Raw genomic sequence first — 14122 nt, forward strand, 5'->3', positions numbered from 1 at the left:
TACGACGGCACGGTTCGCCCCGGGCGGACGGGTAAGGGCCGCGCGCGGGGAGCATAAGGGGGCAGGCGTTTCGAGACATGCTGGATGCGATCATACTAGCACTAAAGCACGTCCTCGTGTTGCATCCCTCTTTTTAGCCGTTTTAGGTTCTTTGTCGAGACATTCATTTATTTTTGCCGTTTTGGGACCTCGGTCGAGCCATTCGTTCATTTTTGCCGTTGTCGGTACTTGCCGGGGCCATTCGTTCGGCCTACACGTTTATCGCTCGTGACGCGCGTGTCTGGCGACGCCGTCGTTCGTTCCACCTTCCGTCCGGGACAGACGTCCCGCCGTTCGCTCGGGGTACACGTATCTTTCTTCTCGCTCTCATGAGACCCTGCCGTTCGTTCGTGGTACGAGTCAGCCGCTTATTCGCTCCTACGACGACACGGTTCGCCCCGGGTAGACGGGTAAGGGCCGCGCGCGGGGAGCATAAGGGGGCAGGCGGTGCGAGACATGCTGGATGCGATCATACCAGCCCTAAAGCACCGGATCCCATCAGAACTCCGAAGTTAAGCGTGCTTGGGCGAGACTAGTACTAGGATGGTGACCTCTTGGGAAGTCCTCGTGTTGGATCCCTCTTTTTAGCCGTTTTGGGTTCTTTGTCGAGACATTCGTTTATTTTTGCCGTTTTGGGACCTCGTTCGAGCCATTCGTTCATTTTTACCGTTTTCGGTACTTGCCGGGGCCATTCGTTCAGCCTACGTGTTTATCGCCCGTGACGCGTGTGTCTGGCGACGCCGTCATTCGTTCCACCTTCCGTCCGGGACATACGTCCCGCCGTTCGCTCGGGGTACACGTATCTTGCTTTTCGCTCTCGTGAGACCCTGCCGTTCGTCCGCGGTACGAGTCAGCCGCTTATTCGCTCCTACGACAGCACGGTTCGCCCCGGGCGAACGAGTAAGGGCCACGCGCGGGGAGCATTAGGGGGTAGGCGGTGCGAGACATGCTGGATGCGATCATACCAGCACTAAAGCATGTCCTCGTGTTGCATCCCTCTTTTTAGCCGTTTTGGGTTCTTTGTCGAGACATTCGTTTATTTTTGCCGTTTTGCGACCTCGGTCGAGCCATTCGTTCATTTTTACCGTTTTCAGTACTTGTCGGAGCCATTCGTTCAGCCTACGCGTTTATCGCTCGTGACGCGCGTGTCTGGCGACGCCGTCGTTCGTTCCACCTTCCGTCCGGGACAGACGTCCCGCCGTTCGCTCGGGGTACACGTATCTCGCTTCTCGCTCTCATGAGACCCTGCCGTTCGTTCGTGGTACGAGTCAGCCGCTTATTCGCTCCTACGACGGCACGGTTTGCCCCGGGCGGATGGGTAAGGGCCGCGCGCTGGGAGTATAAGGGGGCAGGCGGTGCGAGACATGCTGGATGCGATCATACCAGAACTAAAGCACCGGATCCCATTAGAACTCCGAAGTTTAGCGTGCTTGGGCGAGACTAGTACTAGGATGGGTGACCTCGCGGGAAGTCCTCGTGTTGCATCCCTCTTTTTAGCCGTTTTGGGTTCTTTGTCGAGAGATTCGTTCATTTTTGCCGTTTTGGGACCTCGGTCGAGCCATTCGTTCATTTTTACCGTTTTCGGTACTTGCCGGGGCCATTTGTTCAACCTACGCGTTTATCGCCCGTGACGCGTGTGTCTGGCGACGCCGTCATTCGTTCCACCTTCCGTCCGGGACAGACGTCCCGCCGTTCGCTCGGGGTACACGTATCTCGCTTTTCGCTCTCGTGAGACCCTGCCATTCGTCCGCGGTACGAGTCAGCCGCTTATTCGCTCCTACGACGGCACGGTTCACCCTGGGTGGACGGGTAAGGGCCACGCACGGGGAGCATAAGGTGGCAGGCGGTGCGAGACATGCTGGATGCGATCATACCAGCACTAAACACGTCCTCGTGTTGCATCCCTCTTTTTAGCCGTTTTGGGTTGTTTGTCGAGACATTCGTTCATTTTTGCCGTTTTGGGACATCGGTTGAGCCATTCGTTCATTTCTACCGTTTTCGGTACTTGCCAGAGCCATTCGTTCGGGCTACGCGTTTATTGCTCGTGACGCGCATGCCTGGCGACGCCGTCGTTCGTTCCACCTTCGGTCCGCGACAGACGTCCCGCCGTTCGCTCGGGGTACACGTATCTCGCTTTTCGCTCTCATGAGACCCTGCCGTTCGTTCGCGGTACGAGTCAGCCGCTTATTCGCTCCTACGACGGCACGGTTCGCCCCGGGCGGACGGGTAAGGGCCGCGCGCGGGGAGCATAAGGGGGCAGGCGTTTCGAGACATGCTGGATGCGATCATACTAGCACTAAAGCACGTCCTCGTGTTGCATCCCTCTTTTTAGCCGTTTTAGGTTCTTTGTCGAGACATTCATTTATTTTTGCCGTTTTGGGACCTCGGTCGAGCCATTCGTTCATTTTTGCCGTTGTCGGTACTTGCCGGGGCCATTCGTTCGGCCTACACGTTTATCGCTCGTGACGCGCGTGTCTGGCGACGCCGTCGTTCGTTCCACCTTCCGTCCGGGACAGACGTCCCGCCGTTCGCTCGGGGTACACGTATCTTTCTTCTCGCTCTCATGAGACCCTGCCGTTCGTTCGTGGTACGAGTCAGCCGCTTATTCGCTCCTACGACGACACGGTTCGCCCCGGGTAGACGGGTAAGGGCCGCGCGCGGGGAGCATAAGGGGGCAGGCGGTGCGAGACATGCTGGATGCGATCATACCAGCCCTAAAGCACCGGATCCCATCAGAACTCCGAAGTTAAGCGTGCTTGGGCGAGACTAGTACTAGGATGGTGACCTCTTGGGAAGTCCTCGTGTTGGATCCCTCTTTTTAGCCGTTTTGGGTTCTTTGTCGAGACATTCGTTTATTTTTGCCGTTTTGGGACCTCGTTCGAGCCATTCGTTCATTTTTACCGTTTTCGGTACTTGCCGGGGCCATTCGTTCAGCCTACGTGTTTATCGCCCGTGACGCGTGTGTCTGGCGACGCCGTCATTCGTTCCACCTTCCGTCCGGGACATACGTCCCGCCGTTCGCTCGGGGTACACGTATCTTGCTTTTCGCTCTCGTGAGACCCTGCCGTTCGTCCGCGGTACGAGTCAGCCGCTTATTCGCTCCTACGACAGCACGGTTCGCCCCGGGCGAACGAGTAAGGGCCACGCGCGGGGAGCATTAGGGGGTAGGCGGTGCGAGACATGCTGGATGCGATCATACCAGCACTAAAGCATGTCCTCGTGTTGCATCCCTCTTTTTAGCCGTTTTGGGTTCTTTGTCGAGACATTCGTTTATTTTTGCCGTTTTGCGACCTCGGTCGAGCCATTCGTTCATTTTTACCGTTTTCAGTACTTGTCGGAGCCATTCGTTCAGCCTACGCGTTTATCGCTCGTGACGCGCGTGTCTGGCGACGCCGTCGTTCGTTCCACCTTCCGTCCGGGACAGACGTCCCGCCGTTCGCTCGGGGTACACGTATCTCGCTTCTCGCTCTCATGAGACCCTGCCGTTCGTTCGTGGTACGAGTCAGCCGCTTATTCGCTCCTACGACGGCACGGTTTGCCCCGGGCGGATGGGTAAGGGCCGCGCGCGGGGAGTATAAGGGGGCAGGCGGTGCGAGACATGCTGGATGCGATCATACCAGCACTAAAGCACCGGATCCCATCAGAACTTCGAAGTTTAGCGTGCTTGGGCGGGACTAGTACTAGGATGGGTGACCTCGTGGGAAGTCCTCGTGTTGCATCCCTCTTTTTAGCCGTTTTGGGTTCTTTGTCGAGAGATTCGTTCATTTTTGCCGTTTTGGGACCTCGGTCGAGCCATTCGTTCAATTTTACCATTTTTGGTACTTGCCGGGGCCATTTGTTCAGCCTACGCGTTTATCGCCCGTGACGCGCGTGTCTGGCAACGCCGTCGTTCGTTCCACCTTCCGTCCGGGACAGACGTCCCGCCGTTCGCTCGGGGTACACGTATCTCGCTTCTCGCTCTCATGAGACCCTGCCGTTCGTTCGTGGTACGAGTCAGCCGCTTATTCGCTCCTACGACGGCACGGTTCGCCCCGGGCGGACAGGTAAGGGCCGCGCGCTAGGAGCATAAGGGGGCAGGCGGTGCGAGACATGCTGCATGCGATCATACCAGCACTAAAGCACGTCCTCGTGTTGCATCCCTCTTTTTAGCCGTTTTGGGTTCTTTTTCGAGACATTCGTTTATTTTTGCCGTTTTGGGACCTCGGTCGAGCCATTCGTTCATTTTTACCGTTTTCAGTACTTGCCGGAACCATTCGTTCGGCCTACGCGTTTATCGCTCGTGACGCGCGTGTCTGGCGACGCCGTCGTTCATTCCACCTTCCGTCCGGGACAGACGTCCCGCCGTTCGCTCGGGGTACACGTATCTCACTTTTCGCTCTCATGAGACCCTGCCGTTCGTCCGCGGTACGAGTCAGCCGCTTATTCGCTCCTACGACGGCACGGTTCGCCCCGGGCGGACGGGTAAGGGCCGCGCGCGGGGAGCATAAGGGGGCAGGCGGTGCGAGACATGCTGGATGCGATCATACCAGCACTAAAGCACCGGATCCCATCAGAACTCCAAAGTTTAGCGTGCTTGGGCGAGACTAGTACTAGGATGGGTGACCTCTTGCGACGTCCTCGTGTTGCATCCCCCTTTTTAGCCGTTTTGGGTTCTTTGTCGAGACATTCGTTTATTTTTGCCGTTTTGGGACCTCGGTCGAGCCATTCGTTCATTTTTACCGTTTTCAGTACTTGCCGGAGCCATTCGTTTGGCCTACGCGTTTATCGCTCGTGACGCGCGTGTCTGGCGACGCCGTCGTTCGTTCCACCTTCCGTCCGGGATAGACGTCCCGCCGTTCGCTCGGTGTACACATATCTCGCTTTTCGCTCTCATGAGACCCTGCCGTTCGTCCGCGGTACGAGTCAGCCGCTTATTCGCTCCTACGACGGCACGGTTCGCCCCGGGCTGACGGGTAAGGGTGTCACGCCCAGAAATTTACACCAAATTTCTGAACAATAGCATGTATTAAATCTCGGTCCAGGCATCAGCCCGAGTACACACTATGACAAATCAATACACAGTTCCACGACTTAAAAACAAATAAAAACAATTATCTATCGAAATGCAGCGGAAAAGGAAAACAAACTAAACCATGTAATCTTCAGCTTCAGCTGGTGAAGACGGCTCCACACCACAGGCACTCTCGACGGTGGACTGAACCTTACTTCAACCTTCGGAACCACCTTCTTCTGACACAGGCTCTGGCACTTGCTCTGGTGGGGGAAAAATTAAGCAAGGCTGAGTACAAACCACCGTACTCAACAAGTAAAACCCAAGAGAGGGAGAATAGTGAATGCAATAGGGTAACAAGGATAGGCTAAGGTTAACTTGCACAAAAGCTGCAGTAATTTAGCAAAACAGTAGATAAAATAGACTGAAATAAAAGTAAAGTAACATTTAAAATAATCATCCACTGTCCAACGTTACACCACGTTGCAACGGGCCCAGACCGCTGTCGAACGTTACACCACGTAGCGACAGGGTCAACCCTCTGTCCAACGTTAAACCACGTTGCGACAGACCCAAAACACTGCCAACGTTAGACCACGTTGCGCAGGGTCAAACCAATTCCAAGATTGATAAAATTATTAAAGAGGTTCATCTAATACCAGTGAGTCTGTCAGTTCGCCCAATAACCGCGGGCACGGCTATTCGAATAGTTTTACTCTGCAGAGGTGTACAACTTTACCCACAAGACATGGCTGCCAAGCATGTTACCATGCCCCAACGTATCACCACGATACCTCAGTACGGAAACCATGATAAGACCTTTCACCTAACCCTCCCTAGACAATCGCACCACACTTCAGGTTTCACCCGCTCCTTTACACCAAGCGGGCAGTCCCCTCTTGTGCCTTGGTAGATCCGGAAGCAGGAGAAGCTTTCGTTACACCACGATTGCCCGTTCATACTCCATCACGCCTACCCTTGCCTGGGTACGTTGAATAGGGACAAGCTAGATTACGAGTCTCACCGTTGCCCATTCTGGCTTGTGGTTAGCAACCATTAAAGGTGTACCAAGGTGCAACAATAATTGAATAATAATTGGTGAGCTAGTTGAACTAAGCATGGCTAAGCATTGACTAACCCTAATTCTAGTCAAATTAACCCTGGGATGACAATAATAATGAATGAGGATCAACGGATATATAGGTAATTGCCCAATAGATAAATACAATAAATAGATTTGCATAAAACAATGCATGTTTGAATGTAAAAGCGGGGAATTTTATAAACATAGGTTCAATATGATCAAAGAAGGGTGCCACTTGCCTTGCTTAGACCCACGAGGAACTTCGGCGACGACTTCGAGAACGAACGGCGTTGCGACGGGGTCAAAACCTACGACAAACAAGGCAAAACAAACAAAACAGGCTATAAAACTACTGAAACAGAGAAAGAAACTATTTTTAATGGATTCTTGACATTTTTCTGGATTTAATGAAACTTGAATGGACCTAAACGGAGACTAGATGAATTACTTATGAATTTTAGAAGTTTCCTGGGTTTTTTAGCTAAACAGAAAAGTCCTAAATCAATTATTGCGCAATTAATGGGGCTGCTGACGTCAGCGAGGAGAGAGGAAGCTGACGGCAGACAGGTGGGGGCCACCTGTCGGTGAGAGAAGGGGAGAGGGAGAGACTGACACGCGGGCCCAGGGAGGAGAGAGAGAGGAGGCGGGCGCGGGGACGACTTATGGGTGGGACCCACTCGTCAGCGTGAGGGGAACAGAGAGGAGGGGAGCGTGCGGGCTCGGGCGGACGGCGGTGACCGGCGGGAGCGGCGGGCGACGCGGCGGCGGCGGCGCACGGCGACGGCGGCGCGACGGCGACGACCGGCGAGCGGCTACGGTCGGGGCGGCGACGCACGGGCGCAACCTGGCAGAACAGCGGCGACGGCGACTGGCGAGCGGCGACGGCGCGGCACGCGCGGGCGCAAGCGACGGCGGCCAGACGTCGGCGACGCGGAGGCGACGACGACCACGGCGGCTGGCGGGAGGGGCGAGCTTCGCACTCGTCTGGCGACGGCGCGCGGCTCGGCGGCGGTCGGCCGGAAGGGGGGAGAGAGAGGGGAGGAGGATGCGGGTGCTCACCGGCGGCGGCGAGAGCGCGGGCGGGTCGGCGAGATCGAGGCGGTGGTGGCGACGCGGGTGAGAGCGGAAGATCGGCGGTGGCGGCGGAGATCGATTGGCGGCGGTGGGGCGACCGGGCGCGACGGCGACGGCACGACGGAGGAATGCGCGGTGCGGGGACGCTTACCGGCGACGACGAGCGTGGCAACCGGTCGGCGACAGCGGGATGGAGGTGGAGACCGCAACGGGGTGGCGCGGCCCAGAGCGGCGACGAGCGGCGGGAGGGAAAGACGGTGACGAACGCCGGCAGCGGGGCTTGGCGACCGTGCGACGACGGTGACGAAGGGCGGAGATGAAGGTGGTGGTGGGCGGAGGGGCGACGGCGACGCAAAGATGACGATTGCGACGAAGTGGGGAACGGCGGCGTGGAGACATGGCCGAGAGGGAGAGGGATCGGGGCGGCGCGGCGGTGAGTCAGCCAGCAGCGCGGCGGGCGGAGGAGCTCAGCGACGGCGTCGCGAGGGAGAGGGGGATGGGATGCGGCGTTCAGCTGGGGAGGTGGCGATGGCGTAGCAACGACGGCGTCGGCGACGACGGCGCGACGACGACGACCGGCGTTCGACGACAGCGCGTGGCGTGCGACCGAGCGCGGCGCACGGCGAGGATGGCACGGCGGCACAGCGACGGCGGGCGGGCGCGGGAAGCGGCCATGCGGGAAGGCGTGGGTGGCGGTAGGACAGCGTGACGACGGCGGAGCTGGGCGACAGTCTGGCAGGGGCCGCCGGCGACCGGCGGAGTCCGACGACAACGGCGCGGGGGTGAGCTCGGAGGCGATGATGGAGGAAACGGGAGAGGGAGAGGGGAAACGCTCACCGGCGGCGACAAAGAAGGCGGTGCGTCGGCGAGGGCGAGGCGGAGGTGATGACGCGGACGCGCGGCGGCTGGCGACGCACGGTGACGAGATCGGCCGACGGCGTCGAGACGACGGGCACGGCGGCGGGAGGGACGAAGGAGCGGCGACGACGCTCGGGTGCACACCGGCAGCGACGGAGGCCGGCGGGAGATCAGCGAAGACGAGGCGGCGGTGGTGACGCGGGTGGGCGGCGACGTCCGACGGCCGACAAGAAGATCGGCAGCTGACGGCGACGGTGGGGAGCGTCGAGCGGAGAGGGGGAAAGTGGCGGCGGGGCGGCAGCGCGGGGATTTTATAGGTGGCGGCACCGGCTAGGGCGGAGCGCCCGGTGGAGACCGAGTCGACGACGCGGTGAACTCGGCGGCGGCGGTTGCGGCGGTGGTTGCAGCGGCAGCGCGACGTCCGGAGGTGTCGGGGCGGAGGCGGACTCGGCCGGTGCGGCGCGGCGCGGGCGCGATCTGGCGCGGAGGCGGGGTTTCGGTCGCTGACAGGTGGGCCCCACCTGTCAGTGGCGCGAGAGAGGACGGAGGCGGCGCAGACTCGCGGCGCGGGCGCGGGAGCGGGCGAGCTGGGCCGAGGCGGCCCGACCGGGAGGAGGTGCGCGCGTGCGCGGGGACGGAGCGGAAGGCCGGCTCGGCTGGGCCGGCCGGGCGGGGAGAGGTGGGCCGGTTCGGCTGGGCCGGCCCGGGAAGGAGGAGAGGAAAAAGAAAAAGGAAAAAGAAAAGGAAGGGAGGAAAATTGGACTTCGGCCCAATTTGAGAAGGAAGGGAAAAAGAAAGGAAAAAGGAGGGAAAAAGGAAAACCCCACTTTTGCCGAGTTTTAAATTAATTTGTTTGGCCAAATTTTATTGTTCTGCAATTTGAATTTAAATCCAGTTAGTCGATTTGGAACCTCGATTTAATTAAATTAATTCCTTTTAGAGGGATTTTTCCTGAGTTAATTAAACCAATTGTTATTTACGAATTTCTTTTTACGATTTTAGGCTTAGGACAAAACTCCGGGCGTGACAAATCCACCCCCCTTAATAGAATCTCGTCCTCGAGATTCGGAGGAGCTGTTAAAGAGGTGCAGACAAGCAGCCTAGAGGTTGCAGAACTCCTTGGTTTTCTTCACTTCCAGTTGCACCGGTGTTGTTGCGGTCGTTGTCGTTCCTAGTGTTCACCATCTTCAGAGCAGAAGGAGAGAACAAAGGGAGAGGAGAAATTCAAAGGGGCTTTTCTGAATTATTCGACTGAAATTTTATGATCTTGATTAAAACACTTAAAAGAGCACTCAACTCCTGGTGGTACGACCATAACGCCACTACTCGGTATGGTGAACCGCTAACCCCAAAACAAACCTACACACACAAAAACTACCAAGCAACGTCTAAAAGACGATGCTAGGGTAACGTCTACGGCTCGAAATGGCTGCGACGACTGAAGAAGCACGCTTGACTCTTCAACGACTCCATCTTCAACTTGAGAGCGACGCTTGGAGTAGCGTAGACCCGACTCTTCACCTCTGGAAGAACTTGACTCTTCGGCCTTGACACTTGATCGGCTGAAGTTGCTGACGACTGCTGCGACGAAGGCACGGGCTCGTCGATGGGATGACACACATATAGAGAGATCAAGGTTTGAGAAGCAAGTATGCCCACTAAATTTTCAAAACCAAAAGACTCAACACCCCTTTTTCTTTGCAAACGACTCAAATTTTGCAAAACCTAATGCATATGAAGAAGGGCTCCTAGGGTTTCCATTTGGCTCATCCTACGGTCAAGATTGGCTCTGATACCAACTTGTCACGCCCAGAAATTTACACCAAATTTCTGAACAATAGCATGTATTAAATATCGGTCCAGGCATCAGCCCGAGTACACACTATGACAAATCAATACACAGTTCCACGACTTAAAAACAAATAAAAACAATTATCTATCGAAATGCAGTGGAAAACGAAAACAAACTAAACCATCTAATCTTCAGCTTCAGCTGGTGAAGACGGCTCCACACCACAGGCACTCTCGACGGCGGACTGAACCTTACTTCAACCTTCGGAACAACCTTCTTCTGACACAGGCTCTGGCACTTGCTCTGGTGGGGGAAAAATTAAGCAAGGCTGAGTACAAACCACCGTACTCAACAAGTAACACCCGAGGGAGAATACTGAATGCAATAGGGTAACAAGGATAGGCTAAGGTTAACTTGCACAAAAGCTGCAGTAATTTAGCAAAACAGTAGATAAAATAGACTGAAATAAAAGTAAAGTAACATTTAAAATAATCATCCACTGTCCAACGTTACACCACGTTGCAACAGGCCCAGACCGCTGTCGAACGTTACACCACGTAGCGACAGGGTCAACCCTCTGTCCAACGTTAAACCACGTTGCGCAGGGTCAAACCAATTCCAAGATTAATAAAATTATTAAAGAGGTTCATCTAATACCAGTGAGTCTGTCAGTTCGCCCAATAACCGCGGGCACGGCTATTCGAATAGTTTTACTCTGCAGAGGTGTACAACTTTACCCACAAGACATGGCTGCCAAGCATGTTACCATGCCCCAACGTATCACCATGATACCTCAGTACGGAAACCATGATAAGACCTTTCACCTAACCCTCCCTAGACAATCGCACCACACTTCAGGTTTCACCCCCTCCTTTACACCAAGTCGGGCAATCCCCTCTTGTGCCTTGATAGATCCGGAAGCAGGAGAAGCTTTCGTTACACCACGGTTGCCCGTCCATACTCCATCACGCCTACCCTTGCCTGGGTACGTCGAATAGGGACAAGCTAGATCACGAGTCTCACCGTTGCCCATTCTGGCTTGTGGTTAGTACGTGTAAGACCTTCAGGGTTTCCTGAGAACTGGTCCTTAATTGCCGTGGGTACGACTCTCAAAACCATGCACCCACAGCCCACCATAAGCAATATTTTAGTTGTATTAATCCTCAACGGGAAATGAATAATGGTAGCAACCATTAAAGGTGTACCAAGGTGCAACAATAATTGAATAATAATTGGTGAGCTAGTTGAACTAAGCATGGCTAAGCATTGACTAACCCTAATTCTAGTCAAATTAAGCCTGGGATGACAATAATAATGACTGAGGATCAACGGATATATAGGTAATTGCCCAATAGATAAATACAATAAATAGATTTGCATAAAACAATGCATGTTTGAATGTAAAAGCGGGGAATTTTATAAACATAGGTTCAATATGATCAAAGAAGGGTGCCACTTGCCTTGCTTAGACCCACGAGGAACTTCGGCGACGACTTCGAGAACGAACGGCGCTGCGACAGGGTCAAAACCTACGACAAACAAGGCAAAACAAACAAAACAGGCTATAAAACTACTGAAACAGAGAAACAAACTATTTTTAATGGATTCTTGGCATTTTTCTAGATTTAATGAAACTTGAATGGACCTAAACGGAGACTAGATGAATTACTTATGAATTTTAGAAGTTTTATGGGTTTTTTAGCTAAACAGAAAAGTCCTAAATCAATTATTCCGCAATTAATGGGGCTGCTGACGTCAGCGAGGAGAGAGGAAGCTGACGGCTGACAGGTGGGGGCCACCTATCGGTGAGAGAAGGGGAGAGGGAGAGACTGACACGCGGGCCCGGGGAGGAGAGAGAGAGAGGAGGCGGGCGCGGGGACGACTGACGGGTGGGACCCACTCGTCAGCGTGAGGGGAACAGAGAGGAGGGGAGCGCGCGGGCTCGGGCGGACGGTGGCGATCGGTGGGAGCGGCGGGCGACGCGGCGGCGGCGGCGCACGGCGACGGCGCGACGGCGTCGACGATCGGGGCGGCGACGCACGGGCGCAACCCGGCAGAACAGCGGCGACGGCGACTGGCGAGCGGCGACGTCGCGGCACGCGCGGGCGCAAGCGACGGCGGCCAGACGTCGGCGACACGGAGAAGACGACGACCACGGCGGCTGGTGGGAGGGGCGAGCTTTGCACTCGTCCGGCGACGGCGCGCGACTCGGCGGCGGTCGGCCGGAAGGGGGGAGAGAGAGGGGAGGTGGATGCGGGTGCTCACCGGCGGCGGCGAGAGCGCGGGCGGGTCGGCGAGATCAAGGCGGTGGTGGCGACGCGGGTGAGAGCGGAAGATCGGCGGTGGCGGCGGAGATCGATTGGCGGCGGTGGTGCGACCGGGCGCGACGGCGACGGCGCGACGGAGGAATGCGCGGTGCGGGGACGCTTACCTGTGACGACGAGCGTGGCAACCGGTCGGCGACAGCGGGACGAAGGTGGAGACCGCGATGGGGTGGCGCGGCCCGGAGCGGCGACGAGCGGCGGGAGGGAAAGACGCTGACGGACGCTGGCAGCGGGGCTTGGCGACCGTGCGTCGACGGTGACGAAGGGCGGAGATGAAGGTGGTGGTGGGCGGAGGGGCGGCGGCGACGCAAAGATGACGATTGCGACGAAGTGGGGAACGGCGGCGTGGAGACACGGCCGAGAGGGAGAGGGATCGGGGCGGCGCGGCGGTGAGTCAGCCAGCAGCGCGGCGGGCGGAGGAGCTCAACGACGGCGTCGCGAGGGAGAGGGGGATGGGATGCGGCGTTCAGCCGGGGAGGCGGCGACGGCGCAGCAACGACGGCGTCGGCGACAACGGCGCGACGACGACGACCAGCGTCCGACGACAGCGCGTGGCGCGCGAGCGAGCGCGGCACACGGCGATGACGGCACGGCGGCACGGCGACGGCGGGTGGGCGCGGGAAGCGGCCATGCGGGAAGGCGCGGGTGGCGCCAGGACAGCGTGACGACGGCGGAGCTGGGCGACGGTCTGGCAGGGGCCGCCGGCGACCGGCGGAGTCCGACGACGACGGCGCGGGGGTGAGCTCGGAGGCGATGATGGAGGAAACGGGAGAGGGAGAGGTGATGACGCGGACGCGCGGCGGCTGGCGACGCGCGGTGCCGAGATCGGCCGACGGCGTCGAGACGACGGGCACGGCGGCGGGAGGGACGAAGGGGCGGCGACGACGCTCAGGTGCACACCGGCAGCGACGGAGGCCGGCGGGAGATCAGCGAAGACGAGGCGGCGGTGGTGACGCGGGTGGGCGGCGACGTCCGACGGCCGACAAGAAGATCGGCGGCTGATGGCGACGGTGGGGAGCGTCGGGCGGAGAGGGGGAAAGTGGCGGTGGGGCGGCGGCGCGGGGATTTTATAGGTGGCGGCGCCGACTAGGGCGGAGCGGCCGGTGGAGACCGAGTCGACGACGCGGCGAACTCGGCGGCGGCGGTTGCGGCGGTGGTTGCAGCGGCGGCGCGGCGTCCGGAGGTGTCGGGGCGGAGGCGGACTCGGCCGGTGCGGCGCGTCGCGGGCGCGAGCTGGCGCGGAGGCGGGGTTTCGGTCGCTGACAGGTGGGCCCCACCTGTCAGTGGCGCGAGAGAGGACGGAGGCGGCGCAGACTCGCGACGCGGGCGCGGGAGCGGGCGAGTTGGGCCGAGGCGGCCCGACCGGGAGGAGGTGCGCGCGTGCGCGGGGACGGAGCGGAAGGCCGGCTCGGCTGGGCCGGCCGGGCGGGGAGAGGTGGGCCGGCTCGGTTGGGCCGGCCCAGGAAGGAGGAGAGGAAAAAGAAAAAGGAAAAAGAAAAGGAAGGGAGGCAAATTGGACTTCGGCCCAATTTGAGAAGGAAGGGAAAAAGAAAGGAAAAAGGAGGGAAAAAGGAAAACCCCACTTTCGCCGAGTTTTAAATTAATTTGTTTGGCCAAATTTTATTGTTCTGCAATTTGAATTTAAATCCAATTAGTCGATTTGGAACCTCGATTTAATTAAATTAATTCCTTTTAGAGGGATTTTTCCTAAGTTAATTAAACCAATTGTTATTTACGAATTTCTTTTTACGATTTTAGGCTTAGGACAAAACAACGGGCGTGACAAAGGGCCACGCGTGGGGAGCATAAGGGGGCAGGTGGTGCGAGACATGCTGGATGCGATCATACCAGCAATAAAGCACCGGATCCCATTAGAACTCCGAAGTTAAGCTTGGTTGGGCGAGACTAGTACTAGAATGGGTGACCTCTTGGGAAGTCCTCGTGTTGCATCCCTCCTTTTA

General features: G+C 57.5%; 6 non-coding genes across 6 annotated transcripts; all 6 read left to right on the plus strand.

Annotated features, from left to right (window-relative positions):
* The first annotated feature begins 500 nt into the window (after positions 1-500).
* LOC121056465 lies at positions 501-618 on the plus strand. The gene has a single exon (XR_005813323.1). It is a non-coding gene; the product is annotated as a 5S ribosomal RNA (ribosomal RNA).
* Positions 619-1408: 790 nt separating this feature from the next.
* Positions 1409-1527, plus strand: LOC121056334. The gene has a single exon (XR_005813198.1). It is a non-coding gene; the product is annotated as a 5S ribosomal RNA (ribosomal RNA).
* A 1207-nt stretch (positions 1528-2734) lies between these two features.
* On the plus strand, positions 2735-2852 carry LOC121056467. The gene has a single exon (XR_005813325.1). It is a non-coding gene; the product is annotated as a 5S ribosomal RNA (ribosomal RNA).
* Positions 2853-3642: 790 nt separating this feature from the next.
* Positions 3643-3761, plus strand: LOC121056272. The gene has a single exon (XR_005813137.1). It is a non-coding gene; the product is annotated as a 5S ribosomal RNA (ribosomal RNA).
* Positions 3762-4551: 790 nt separating this feature from the next.
* On the plus strand, positions 4552-4670 carry LOC121056420. Its single transcript, XR_005813278.1, has one exon. It is a non-coding gene; the product is annotated as a 5S ribosomal RNA (ribosomal RNA).
* A 9325-nt stretch (positions 4671-13995) lies between these two features.
* Positions 13996-14114, plus strand: LOC121056297. Its single transcript, XR_005813162.1, has one exon. It is a non-coding gene; the product is annotated as a 5S ribosomal RNA (ribosomal RNA).
* The last annotated feature ends 8 nt before the right edge of the window (positions 14115-14122 follow it).

The sequence above is a fragment of the Oryza brachyantha genome, unplaced genomic scaffold (genome assembly GCF_000231095.2).
Source record: "Oryza brachyantha unplaced genomic scaffold, ObraRS2 ChrUN-Ctg46, whole genome shotgun sequence".
Lineage (NCBI taxonomy): Eukaryota > Viridiplantae > Streptophyta > Magnoliopsida > Poales > Poaceae > Oryza > Oryza brachyantha.